The sequence below is a fragment of the Dipteris shenzhenensis genome, chromosome 13, assembly GCF_047967505.1.
Source record: "Dipteris shenzhenensis isolate YYH24624 ecotype China chromosome 13, Dip_SZ_1.0, whole genome shotgun sequence".
Classification (NCBI taxonomy): Eukaryota; Viridiplantae; Streptophyta; class Polypodiopsida; order Gleicheniales; family Dipteridaceae; genus Dipteris; species Dipteris shenzhenensis.
Genome location: NC_141608.1, coordinates 20,278,273 through 20,291,776, shown reverse-complemented (window position 1 = coordinate 20,291,776; position 13,504 = coordinate 20,278,273).

Genomic DNA, 13,504 nt, shown 5'->3' with positions numbered 1-13,504 from the left:
GTTTGAGCTGCACATGAAGGAGGGAGTATCCATAGCTTTGCACTTGAATGAATTTAATATCATTTTCAGTTAGCTTCAACCTCAAAAGCTGAATTTTGATGCGAAAATGGGGGCAATATTTCTCTTATGCTCATTACCATCCTCATGGGATACTTTTCGTACTGCTATCACTAACTTTGCACCTGGTGGAGTATTGAACTTTGACGACATGGTTGGTAGCTTGTTGGCCGAGGAGATTAGACAGAAGTAAATGGAAGGCAACAAGCAAGATGCAGCCTTAAATGTGCGAAGGGGCAAATCATAGTCCAGGGGGAAGTTTCAAGAAAGAGGAAAGTCCCATAGCAAGTCCAGGGCACAACGGAACATTGAGTGTCACTATTGTGGCAAGAAGGGCCACATGAAAAAGGATTGCTACAAGCTTAAAAGAGAGCAAAAGGATAAGAAAAAGAATGCAAATGGGGGTGCAAATTAGAAGGAAGAGAGTCCAAGGGAGGATAAAGCAAAAGTGAAGATCGAAGAGATCAATGCAGTGACACATTGATAGTGACAATGACATTCTCTTCATGTCTAGTTTATCTGCAGAGTTGCTACCATGCATATTCCCAGGATTGGATTTTGGATTCTGGTGCCTCATTCCATGTTACTCCCCATAGGGAATGGTTCTCCACTTATGACAGTGGAAAGGCAGGTTGTGTGCATCTTGGAAATGACTATGCATGTGACATAGTGGGAGTAGGTAACAAAGTTTTCTTTTGCAAATGGGTCTGTATTTATTTTGAAAAATGTGAGACATGTGCCTAAGCTGACCAAGAGTATCATTTCAATGGGTCAGCTAGATGATGCTGGTTTCAAACCATCTTTGGTTCTAGGAATTGGAAAATTCAGAAGGGCTCTATGCTTTTGGCCAGGGGTGCCAAGTGTGGGACATTGTATCCCTTACATGTATTAGGGGTGTTTGATCATTTTGTTGCAATAACTGAGTAGCCAAGCACTTCTTTATGGCATTACCGATTGGGCCATATGAGCCAAAATGGGATGAAACTCTTATGTTGTTTGGGTTATGTACCGCATTTGAGTTTCTCTGATTTTGAATTTTGTGAGCACTGTCTCTATGGAAGGTAGATTAAATCAGCCCATAAAAGAAGGGGAAAGAAAGGGTTTGAAAAGCTTGATTTTGTGCATTCAAACGTATGTGGTCTCATGCCTACACGGTCATTAGGCAGGGCTGAATACTATGTGACATTCATTGATGATGCAACTAGGAAAGTGTGGGCTTATGCTATAGCTCTGAAAAGTGATGTGTTCTAGGTATTTCAGAAATGGCTGGCATTGGCTGAGAATCAATCAGGTAGAACGCTTAAATGCCTACGGACTGACAATGGTGGAGAGTATCTTTCTCATGACTTTCAGCATTTCTATGATACATGTGGGATTAAGAGAGAGCTCACATCCCCTCGTACTCTAGAGCAAAATCCAGTTGCAAAAAAGATGAACCGTACCATTCAAGAAAGGTTGCAATGCATGCTTTCCAATGCAAGTCTTTCTGGTGGTTTTTGGGCTGAGGCAATGAAGACTGCAGTGCACATGCTTAATAGATCACCTAGTAAGAGTTTGGATGGTTGTATTCCGGAAGAGGTATGGAGTGGCAAGAAGCCCTCTTACTCTCATTTGCATATATTTGGGTGTGAGGCATATGCACATGTGTCAAAAGAGCTTCGAAAAAAGCTAGATCCTAAGTCTAGGAAATGCATCTTTCCGAGTTATGGTGAAAGTGGAGAGATGAACTATCGTCTCTAGGATCTAGAAGCAAAGAAGATCATACGCAACCATGATGTAGCCTTCAATGAGAAGAAGATGCATAAGGCACCCATGAGGAATGTGAAAATGAGGAGAATCACTTTCCAAGACATGAATCCACCTGCATATGTTGATAGACAGCAAGTTGTCCATGCACCAAATGTGCAAGAAATGGTACCACCAAGTACTCCCATAGGTATATAATCAAGGGTAGATGATGGATCATCTATTTTTGGAAATGATGAGCCAAATGTGGCTGATATGTAGGTGGGACAGCAAGTTAAAATGCCCTTGAGAAGATCATCTAGAGTGTCTAGACCGCCTGATAGGTTTGTTGCAGGGATAGACTATGTGATGCTTATTGATTGTGGGGAGCCTTCTTGCTACAGAGAGGCTATGATGCGCGAGGATCAACACAAGTGGGAGTATGCTATGCAATCAGAGATGAGTTCACTTATGAAGAATAAGACCTGGGACTTGGTTTCTTTGTGACATGGAAAGAAAGCATTGCCATGTAAATGGGTCTACAAGATGAAGGTCACAGGTGATGATGTGCCTAGGTACAAGGCCCATTTGGTCGCTAAAGGGTTCAAGCAAGAGAAGGTGTGGACTTTAATGAGAGATTCTCTCCGGTTGTGAAGATGACCACACTTAGATGCATGCTTGGACTAGTGGCAGCAGAGGATATGGAGCTTATGCAGATGGATGTCAAGATAGCTTTCTTGCATGGGGATCTGCATGAGGAAATTTACATGGTGCAGCCAAAAGGCTTTGAAGAAAAGGGCAAAGAGCATTTAGTTTGCAAGCTGAAGAAGAGTCTCTATGGTCTTAAGCGAGCGCCTAGAGAATGGTATCAGAAGTTTGATGCTTTCATTCGATCCCAGGGTTTTAGAAGGAGTGAAATTGATCACTGCCTCTACACTAAAAAGGATAAGAATAATAGCCTGATACTCCTGACACTATATGTGGATGATATGCTATTGGCTAGCAAGAATACTTATGAGCTAGATGCATTAAAGGCCAAGTTGCATGAAACCTTTGATATGAAGGATTTGGGACTTGCAAGTCATATTCTTGGTATGTGCATCACGTGTAATCGGAGTAGGAAACTCCTTTGGCTTTCACAGAGAAGGAGTATGTTACAAAAGGATTGCAGCATTTCAATATGGAAGGCAGTGAGTACTCCATTGCCTCCATTTGTGAAACTGAGTCATATAGATAGTCCCAAATCAGATGAGGAGAGGGCCATGATGGCCAAGGTTCCTTATGCATCAATGGTTGGGAGTCTTATGTATGCTATGATAGCTACTAGACTAGACGTTGCATTTGCAATGGGAGTTGTTAGCTCGTATATGGCTAATCCAGGAAAGAGGCATTGGGAGGCAGTTAAGTGCATCATGAGGTCTAGCAACGATCAACTACAAACTTGAGACCGCTTCACTTATCTGCAAAGTGCTCCAGCAAATCCTTGAAGCCAGTTTTTACTGAATCAAAGATGATGGCGACAACTCTGAGACTCCGCTACTGGCTGAAGAAAACTTACAACCTTGTAATAAATGAAGTTTCTAAGCTTCTCTATGTTCTATTTTTTATAACACAAGCCTATCAAACACACCAATATGAGCTAACTATTCTCACATCCCAAAGTACAATGTCTTCTAGGCATGAGACTCAAACAAGCCTGCCCCCACTACAATCATACATAGGGACTCGTATCCCTTACAACAATGAAAATGAGATGAGCGCACAGCTGATAAACCTTGATCAACTGCTCTCTTTAACTTGAGACAAGCAAGGAGATGAATCTGAACCAAGGCCATCCACCCTCATAGAGATCCAACTAGTGGTTCTATTAACCCATGTCCTTCCTTTTCCATGCAAAACCTTGGCCATTGATTGGCTCCTTTTCTCTCCACCATTGAGAGCCTCCATCCTTCTTTATGGTCCTCTACTTTCTGTTGTCGCCATGCAAAGTACTCCTTACCTATAGTCTCTTTGAGAAAAGAACCAGTCCTTCTACAGTGCTTTAGTGACCACTCCCTTCACTACCCTTTCATGTGCCAGTGCAAAATCCAAGGCCCTCATCCAAGTTCCATGGGTCATCCATTCATCAATTTGGTCACAAAGTTGTTGTCATCATCTCCTCCAATCAGGGTTCTTTAAACAAGTGCATAGTTATTTCCAAAAGGTATTAACTCAATACAAAAAATCTTCTAAAAACATAGAGAAGTCCAATGTCATGATATACTCTAGCTACTATCTTCTACCCTATCCATGCTAGCTACATGTGTGCCTATCAGTGCTACTGCCTCCTACATGTGAGTGCTCTTATATGTGATTTACATAGCATATTTCATCTGATACAAAAAGATACCAATCGCACAAAAAAAGCCCATCAACATGAGTCTCCTCCCACTCGCAGCTCCCACTCGCAGCCTGACAAGTATGGCACATCTTACACCAATGTTGCACATCCACATGTACACTAGGCCACACACATTCAGTTTGCAAAATCCCTCTTTCCTTGACTTCATGAGAAAAATGACCACCATAAATATCTTCATTCACAACTTTGAGTATCTTTTAAATCTCAGTAGTAGTAGGGACCATCTTTAATATCTGGTTTGCACCCCTTGTAACCACCTCTCCCATAATCTGATGAACTTGGCCTTATATTCCATATAATCTTCTAGCTTCTTGTGCTTTAGGTTCAAAATCTTCTGCCACCATAGTCCATAGCATTATCACCTTTACTAGATTATGTCCTAATGGTTGCTTCCAATGAATTGAGATCATTTCGAGTAGCTGGATCTTGACTATTGTACCATACCCTTTGCTTATTTTTTGAGTCCCACCATAACAAGGTAGTTCTCTATTCTACAAAAGTATCTTTGTATTCATTACACAATAACTTCCTACATTATCCATGAAGATGTAGTCATCATCCCTTTCTTCTCAAAAAAACAATGGAATACCTAGTATGTGGTCATGTATCTATAATTTATCAAGTTTTCCTTTTGAAAAACATAAAAAACACTGGCTCTATAGCCCTCCCCAATAGGATTTCCAAACCATGAGAGTGGTTTTCAACTCTGATAGACTAGCTTATTGCTAGTAGCTAATAAAGGAAAGAGCTATGTGATATTAGGTGCCACAAAAGACCCACCACAAACATAGAATAGCATGGTCAAGCCTCCTATTTTACTCCTTTTAGACATGTATGCATTGTGCACTATGCAAACTGCTCCACACAATAATAGAAAATGTATTCTTCTAAAACCACAAAATCTTTTCTAAATGAGGACAATCCACAAGTTTCTTGAAATAAGTAAGAAAAACTCATGTAGGACCTTGCAACCTCTATAGAAACTAATGAAAAGAATAGTGTAAACTCTCAAACACCATGCCACACCAACACAACTCTCATGAAACTCATAAGCTACCCATCACCATGGACATGGAGGAAAAAGGTGAGATCTACATGAAAACTATGAGAGAATCGAACAAAGTGTATGAAAAAGCTACAAGATACTACTACATCATGAACAAAATAGAGAAGATAAAAGGCAAGAGTAGAAAAACGTGCTCAAAAACTGAGTGCTACAATGTTGGGGGAGTAAGAACTAGGTGCATCAAGGCTAGGTGACTACATGAGTCTGAAGATGAGCTCAAGGCTCAATTCATAGATACAAAGGGGGCCAAGAATAGCTAAAATATTGGCTTGTACTCCAGACAAGGTTTGCTTCTCCCGAAAGGCTCTTTTAATAATAGTTTGGTGTTAGCTTTTGCAAAAATGAGATGCCTTCCACAAAAAGCTAGGTAGCATTGCATAAATTGGAATTTTGACCTGATATATCATAAATCTAGATCTCTACTTCTCCTAAAAAGATTTATATTGCAATTTCATCTTTCTAACCAAAAAAATGTCTCCTCAATCAAAATTTATGATGAAAATAGTAATGATGCTTTTTCCATATCTTCTTGCTTTTTCTTGTCTCCATGCCTTGAGTGCCTATCTACTTTACCTTTTTCATTCTTAGCCATCCAAAAATAGCACCACCCTCTAGCACCTTCCAAAATTGCATATTCCAATATTCATCATATTACCCCTAGACCCCTACAATTTCCCACATCCTAAGACAAAGTCTGAGTATAAAAAAACAATGCATCAACGCCTACAAACCACCAACTCTCTTCTATGGCTATGAAGGTGCCAAATATGTAGTCTCATGAAAGAAGGCACCTCAAAAGTCACAGAGGAGGACATCCATAAATATTGAAGGTGTGAAAGATTATGTGTATGTGATAAAGATGATGAGGATGAAGTTCCTCTATCATGTTTTTTACTTCCAAATAATAGAAGGTGCTACAAAGTTGTGGCACAAGGTGAGCCAAAGAAGAAAAGAACACCTATAAAAAATTGTGTGTGAGTTGACAATCAAGCCATATTATAACACAATCTCATTTTCATTTGGAAATATAATTAGTCCCTCTATTACTTCAAATTTTTTTGTTTACTAAGCCTTTAGATGTCATATGTATGCAAAAGTAGCCTATTATGTTGAGTGTATGCTTTGGCTTTGTACTTAGTAGCACGTTTTTCTTTTAATGCAATCTAAGTTGCATAATTCACTAATTTTTTGAAATTTGAAAAAAACATAAAAAACCATGAATTTTTAAATCTAAAATGAATCCAACGAAATGTCCATATGAATAAAGCTTTATTCCAAAGAACAACTTAAGTTATTGATTCCAAATCATAAATGATACCATTTTAATGGTATCATTTATGATTTGGAATGGTAATATAAACACATAATATATTATGAAATAGATATCATAGTAACGGTAATATAAACACGCATTAAGAATTAAATATTTTATTGAAATAAAATAACTCCATTAGATAGAGCATAAAAACTTACACACTTTTTCTTTTTATCTCTCCTTGATCCAAGCTATAATTACATGTTATATATGTGGGGATTCCCATGGCCATAACTTGAAATCTATAGCTCAAATTGAGGAGTTGTGAAAAATGAAATTCTGTGGTCTTTTATGATCTATTCAATGGTACCATCTATGGTTTAAAATAAATAACTCAAGTTATTTGTACAAATAATGTTTATCATATGTATATTCACTGATGACATGGTAAATTGAAAAAGTTGTGACATGTCAGCGAGTTTTGGTCTGGTTTTTTTTCCCCATCGAATTGTTCATCCAAAGTCCACGAATTTTTTGGCTCATAAATTTGATTTGTTTAAGTTAGAGATCTAGTTAAGGAGGAAATGCTTGAAGAGATTATAAGCAAAAAGGCTCCTAAAACTCAATAGCACCTTGCAATAATTATCAATACGAATGTAGTTCTTATGCTGACCTAGACTTCTAGGAGATGTGAGTCCTGCTAGATTATATAGGTTTTCTTGAATTTGTCAAAGGAAATGGAGAGGACAAACACTTTGTATGATAGGATGCAACACCATTCATTATTTTGGCTAATGAGTTTTTATATGTATACATATATGGAGTTGTGCATCTAGACATAACGTTCCAAAGAGAATAGATCTAGGTTTCTTCAATCTAAAGAGTAAGCTGGTAGGTTGGCTATGCTAACCAAGTGCTACACTTACTATATAGTCCACTTTTGTGGCAATTTTAAAATTATAAATGATATGCTACTTGATCTTTCTCACAAGTTTGAATTCTTTATGGTCAAACCTTGATTTTTATCACTTTATTGAGCACAATGTCATGCTTTTTACATCTTCAAACTTTAAAAAACACACAACATGCATAATTTAGAATTGTACAACCTGATTTTATCATTGATATTCTATTAAAAATTTGAAATATATTTTTGGAAGGGGGTGTTCGTTGGAACTATGGTTTCCATCTCGAAAGTCCCCATATCACATTTTACCAACATTGCCATGTTGTCCTCTACTCCAGTAGTCGTTCACTCTTGATTCCTTTAATCACTGTACCTACTCTTTGTTTATTAATATCCATTCACTTATAAGCAAATAGGAGTTGGTGTCTCTTTCTAACTCCCTCTTGGTAGTTCTTTATAGTAGTCTCGTTGTGCCTACCTGGAGGACTTGAAAATCATCACTCATCTGAATTTCAATCAAATTCCTTTTAACTCTTAAACCTACCGACTACCTTAGACATTTAAAAAAACCAAAGGATACATTCTCCTCAAGAGGTTTTTGATTATATTTTGCATTTCCATTTTAGAGATATGCATCTTAACATGCTTAGAGGGTTATTTGTATCTCAACCAACTATGATTATAGGGGAGAGTAGGAGACATTTACTTTGATTTACTATGTACCTTACAAGAAGTGGACATTGGATTCTCTCTCTCTCTCTGTCTCTGTCTCTCTCTGTCTCTGTCTCTCTCTCTCTCTCTCTCTCTCTCTCTCTCTCTCTCTCTCTCTCTCTCTCTTGTGGGAGCTATGTCTGATATTTGGGGAAATATATCTCTCTCTCACCTACTATCTCCATAGCATTTCTAATCAATTTGACATTCAAAGGAACATTTGGAGACTTAAACATGGCTTGCAATCTAGTTTGCATGTTGATCTCATTTGATCTATCATGTCAGTCACATTCTATGGAGCAAGATCAACATGAAAAGTGTATTACAAACAATGTTATGTGTCCATCCAAATGAGTAGATTATCAAGGAGAATGCAATTATCTCTGGCCTCTTGATAAACCCCTCTCACTATGTGCTTGTTGGACTTCTACTCCTTAAAGTACTCTAGCAATTCTAATATCTAGCACCATAAAGCACATACTCTGAATCTTGCCTTTTTCATCCTCTGTGATAACAAGATTATAGAAAGGGTTAAAAAAAAGAACTATACATATGTTGCAAATCATTCAATTAACTATTTAGATATTGCATATGTGTGAGCAGTTTGGTGGACATCGTACATGAACAATTCTACAAAACTATGATTTTTCTCATAATGTTTATTAATAATATTAAGTCTCATTACAATGATCATCTGGCACTGCATTGTCATAGGGCCTAATGTGTCTCAAAGGTTAGGTAGTACAGGTTAGAGTCATTGCTTGTAATCTCCATCGATAATTAAATGGACTTTACCATATGTGAAAAGATGATTGCTATTGGACCTTTGAGCATTAGAGCATAGCGACGTTCATTATTTCTTTTATAGTACAAACCATCAGCATAGCAAAAGCCTCACTTTCATTCTCCTGCCCATTTGTCTTTCACTATATGTGTGGTGATTTGCCTTATCGTAGAAAGTCTACACCTTCATCATTATCAAGCTCTGCATGAACAATGAAGTTACAACCTTCACTCCACAAATGACTAAGGAAGTCTTCACGGCCCTCAAAATGCACTCATTTTCTATGACTTGATTCTCAAAAGGTCCATCATCCTCTACTAGATTAAGTAGTACATGATTCCATTTCATTACATAGTCCTTATTGATCATAACTTTAGCATGCATTGCACATACAAGAATCACAAAAGCAAGTTAATTTCCTTGTTTTGATTTGGGTTGGATCATTCTTACTATAGCCATATATGGTGTGAAGTGATCAAGAGCTAGGAAAGAGTACATAGATGTATTGTTTGGACTTGTCGATATTGCTAATGTTTATCTCCGAGTAGAATATCTAGATTATGTTTTCCTTGTTCTTATTGAAGATAGTGCTTGTAGCATTAGTGAGTGTATCCCTAAGAAAAGAAACAACATTATAGTCTTTAGTTAGCACAACACCATCTTCCTTGAGCTATCCTTGAGTGAGTGCAGTTCTTCTTGAAGTTCAAATGAATGCATCCTAATGTCATCAAAGGATAACGCAACTTTGAGAAGTTCAAAACATATTTTGTCTTGAATCTAAAAGACACGAATTCTTGTTGATGCATTCATGCAAATGATCTACTTGAAAGACGCCATAAACAACCTTCAACCTCCATCATGTGGTGTGCATGGACTAATATATGTTTGTTCATGTAGTGTTTGGTTCTCTAATATCAAGAATGATGTAGTGCTTACTTCTCTAATGTCAAGAATGATAAATGTTTTTGTTCATGTAGTGCTTTCTTCTCTAATACCAAAAATGATAAATGTGCAAATTTTGACCTTGTTTTCAATCATTAATGGTGTCCCAAAATTTTGGAAGTCATGTGTTTGCCACAAACCACAATGATTTTGAAAAGGACAAGAGAAATGTATAAAGGCACAATAAAAAGCATATATAAGCATGGAAGGCTAGTTGAAACCACGTATAAGTACATGAAAACCTTTTGAAAGCATAACAAAAAGCATGTATAAGCATAGAAACTATTTGAAAGCACATGAGTTCTTTCAATAGGACAACTCTAATCTAGACTATTAATCACCATGATTTTTGATTGACTGGCTGTCTCTTTTGCTTACTTTGCATCACAACTTCCTCATAGAACTTAGAGAATGTTATAACTCTTCTCCATAATCTATGGTCAAATGATATATTTGCAACTAGGTAATTTCATTAAGCTTGTGAGTTGTCATCATGCTTCAATTCTTGGCATTGTTATTTTGAAACCCAGGTTTTTGATCCATTGAGAGCGTAACAAGTGCAACCAACTTTATTAATTTCATTTATCTCTTGATACAAAGTTTAATCTGAAAAATGTCTGAAGTGGTCGAAACAATTTCAACAGTACCTATCACACAGTCAAAAGTCAGGTTTGGAAGCTCATAGAGTGCTAGGAAGTTAGGGTTGTCTTATTGCAAGGGTAGCTTGTGTGCCTAGCGTGCGGGTGAAGAGCTATTTATATATTTTATTCCTGCCCACCATAGAGGTTTATACAAGAGATCTTTCTTTCCAAAAAATTTTGCATTCTTTCTTTCTTTGCTTATCTGTTTCGGTTCTAAGTAAAGTACTCCTCCTTGCCCCGATGCCTGGTTCCCCAATGCATACCGCTAACACTCATTCATCACAAAACACACCATCAATTAAAAATGGTTTTTTTCCCCGCACACCTATTGCAAATGCATAACACTTGGATAAAATCAGTCACCTGCATGCCAAACAACATTTGAGCGTAACATTGTACCATGCTGATCTTTTTGGATTTAATCATAACACGCATATAGCATACAAGCAAGTTAGTTGAACATCAAAACTCTCAACTCTACCTCACATTTCTATATCTAATCCTATGGGAGGGTTCACATATTTTATCTTGCCAACTCGAGTCTTTGACTTATTTTGTGGCATCTTTCACTTCCTTGCTATGCTTCTCATCAAATGAGTTGTGTGTGAAAGCCCGCGGCATGACTACTTGCCAAGTTTTCATGTAAAATATCTTTAGCTCAAGCATGTCAATTTGTTTTGTGAAGAATTGCTAGTTCTCATGGAGATAGAGTTTTCTATGGAGCTTTACTCGACCACTCATCTTGTTAGTACATAGGGGAGAGCCTGATTTGACCATCACACTCAAATGCCACATGGCAAGGCCTATAAGACCTTATTACCCTATGCAATATCAACATTTGACATATAATGACTACTGGTCAAGAGCACTCCCATATCCCCTCTTAGGACTTTGAGACTGCAGTGCAAGGTCCCTTATATACGACTCTCTATACATGGGTACCTAGGAGGCTGTAATTATACTTTGACTTGGATGGACATATGGAACCACCAATCCTAGATTTCTTAAGATGGTATCAATGCAATCTTGTGCCTAGGTGAAAAAATGTGGTGATTGCAAAGGATCCAAACATGTAATAGATGTCGCAAACAAAGATGCATGGTACAAGCAAAAAAAGAGAGCCACAATTCACAATAATGCACACTAGTGAGTTGGCACACGAGCAATCTTGGATGTGGAGGTGACATGAGGCAAAAAGAGAAAGAAGGAACCATACATGACATGCTCCCAGTTGACATGAGTGCTTGCACAAATGCAACCTTGGCCCTTGAGCTAACATGCGGCAAAATGAGCAAGAAGGAACCATAAATGACATGCTCTTGGTTGATAAAATTGCATGCATATGAACAACAAAGTAGAGAGTTCAAGTATAGATGCAATAATGTCGCCAGTAGCCCCACAAATACAATTCCAACCCGTGACGATATGATTTTTTCAAGTTAGTTTTGTTTAGAAGCTAATCTTTTATATTGGCATCGAAAGTTTGTATGCCCTAATAAAAATAAATGTTTGAAACATTCACCAAGATTTGAAACTTTTATGCAAAAAATTTTAAAGTTTCGCCGAGATTTACATTTTTTCCTTCAAAATTCAAAAGAAAATAAATTAAAAAGTACTACATTCTACTAATATTGTGAAACTAAAAAAATGATCTTGAAAACTTTCGCCAAGATTTGTATATTAATACATAGCTTCGATAAAAACATCCTTGGTGATTTGCATCTCTCACAAGAATAGTTGGACACTCTATCTTTCATATTAGTGCAATGACCACGTCGAAGCCCTCACAAACCTCAAGTTTGGCGTACATTGATGAGGGCACATGCAATAGCCAACATCTCACTATGACCACATATCAAGTCCTCTCTTTTCATTGACAAATATATCTCATGAACCCCAATACAAATGTGAGATGTATAGGTCCTCCCTTGTTTTGAGGGGAATTTCAATATATGCACGTGACTTAAGAAATCTCACCACTAAGGTCTAATAGCTCCCATTGTATAGGAATATATGTATGAGAGTTGCACATCGTGCCACCTAGCAACTCCTATATAAGCATTCAATCCCCAAGAAGAGATATGGGAGTGCTCACTCACTTTTCCCACATGACTCACCATTTGAGCATCCCTCTATCCTCTAGAGGATATAGCATTATGCATGATCCAAATTTCCCATACCATCAAGAACCTATGGTCTGATTTCCAAGTGGTTGTGCACCAACTTTCTAGTCTTTGTAGTTCAACAGCAACCAATTCATAACAATATGGCAATTTATAACACTATAGCAAGTATTTATATGGAGAGAGAGAGAGAGAGAGAGAGAGAGAGTCTATTTAGTTTGCAAGAAATCGAAAGGCCTATGAGACTTCAAAACCCAAATACACTAGCAAAAGCTAAAAAGTGGAGCCACTAAAGCAAGCATCCACTCACCCTAAGTTGGGATCTAGTGAGTTTTGTTGCTATCCACACATCCGTATCTTTTAGTTTGTTGGATTGTTTGAGAATATGGACTCTACTAGCTCTTGTTGCAAGAATGAGTATTGCATCTGAGAGAGAGAGAGAGAGAGAGAGAGAGATGTAATGATATGATTGCATTAAAGTCCTCTTGAGACCCTTCAAGATCTATGGGACTAGCAATCACTTACAAAAAATAGTGATTATTTACATCTCGTGAAGTAGAATACTATAGATTGCTAATTAGTTAGTACTTCTTGGGCTAGTTTGTGTGCTAGCTCAAGTACTTTGTTTCGGTGTTGCAAAACTTCATTTAGATAGCTCCCTAGCTTTGTAGCTAGATGTTCCAATAAATATTTCAAGCTGCCTTTGCTGTCCTCATACCTTCCTCTGATATGTGCATAGCCCGGCATAGGCCCAGCATCTTAGAAGTACATGCTGCTCATTTTCTACCTCTCCCATGGGGCAGATTTTGTATATTCTTTTTATCTTCAAACCCTTGGTCTTGTCCACCTTCCCTTTTCCACTTCTAGATCATGTGAGTTGGTTCTCATTTTG